We start from the raw sequence: 1529 nt of genomic DNA on the forward strand, positions 1-1529 counted from the left end.
TTTACAAGAGCAATGAAGGCAAGAGAGCTGGGAATCAAGCCCACGAGCAACGAGCACGGTGTCAGACGATGTGGGGCGACGTGTACATCAATTGGAGGAGGATTCCATGGTCTAGGAGATGCAGAGGAAAAGACCAGAGGAGAAAGCCATGAAAGTATGAATCTAGGAATGGAAAGCCTCTGGATTTGGTCAGATGGTTGATGTCAGCAATAATGTCATTGTTAATGCCTTTTGTGATGTCATATTTCATGTCACGTGTTAAGTTATGAGTGTCTTGATCTTGACTCTCTGATTTCTTCTTTTCCCATTAACTGTGAAGGAAGGATCTTGCAGGGTCTACCCTGCCTGCCCTGGTCTTCATATCGAGTGAACAGAAGACGCACCTGAAAAAGTAATAACTGGTTAAAAAAACGTATGGCTGAAAAAGACACTCCCTCTTCCCACCCCGGCCGAATTAGCACGTGTTATTGATGGGAACGGGGCGATGGATATCACCACTATGTTGTGACAGGATATCGGAGCAGACCTGTGTCACCATCTTGGAATGGGAGAATTAAATGGCAGACATTTTGGGGCATGCAAGTTTGTCTTCATTTGCCTTGAGTTCCCAGAACCGGTTCACAGCAGACACTTTCAATCAATCCCTAAGAACTGGCTCTGCCATCCATGACCAGAATGATGACCCAATAACCCATGCTGTCCACAATGATTTGGTGCGCACAGACACACCACGACGACTGCCTGAGCAGAGCACTCCACATTCACCTTCAAGCGGGAGCAACAAAGCACCCTGTCCCTGAAACAAACTTTGCCCTGATGACCAATTGCCAACTCCTCAGTAAGGAAAGTAGCTAGTGGCTGTCCTAAAAGTAGCTAGAAGTAGCTAAATGACATCATCACCTCATTTGCATAATTGACCATGCGCATGATGGGTGATTGCTGAGGGCACAGTTGTTATAGCCTCTCATTCAATTTTTCAGCCAGCTAGCTGCCTAATTGTACGTGTGGTGTGGTCTGATGACCTACAGATAACAGTACATAACAAAATGGGCTAATTACTATGATCAAACATACCGACAGCTGGAAGGTGTTAAGCTCATTAAATCCAAACTTATTTATACAAGTAATTACTCTACAACAAAGTGACACGAATCTACAGAAACCAAAACAGCTAATGATCATAAATGTATATTGGAACCCAGCTATGATCTCCCAAAATTACTTTATTTCGGCAGCAACAACACAAATCAATAATGGTTTATTAATCTTTAATGACCCATTCATCATAGCATGTGGAGACCTGAACTTTTCATGGTTTAACGAGGCAAATGAGTTAATTAGTGCTTCAGAAAACAACCAGCCTGAGCATCGGATAAACCGTGGCCAATGTTGGACATACGAGATGGCTCTAAGACAATGTGAAATGTTAAACGGATGTACTAAAGGTGATATCCCAGCTGCAGAAACATGGCACAGAGGCACAAGTACAAAGACACTCGATTATATCTGGGCCTCGAGAAATTTGCTAA

The sequence above is a fragment of the Ambystoma mexicanum genome, chromosome 10, assembly GCF_040938575.1.
Source record: "Ambystoma mexicanum isolate Mex_15411 chromosome 10, UKY_AmexF1_1, whole genome shotgun sequence".
NCBI lineage: Eukaryota > Metazoa > Chordata > Amphibia > Caudata > Ambystomatidae > Ambystoma > Ambystoma mexicanum.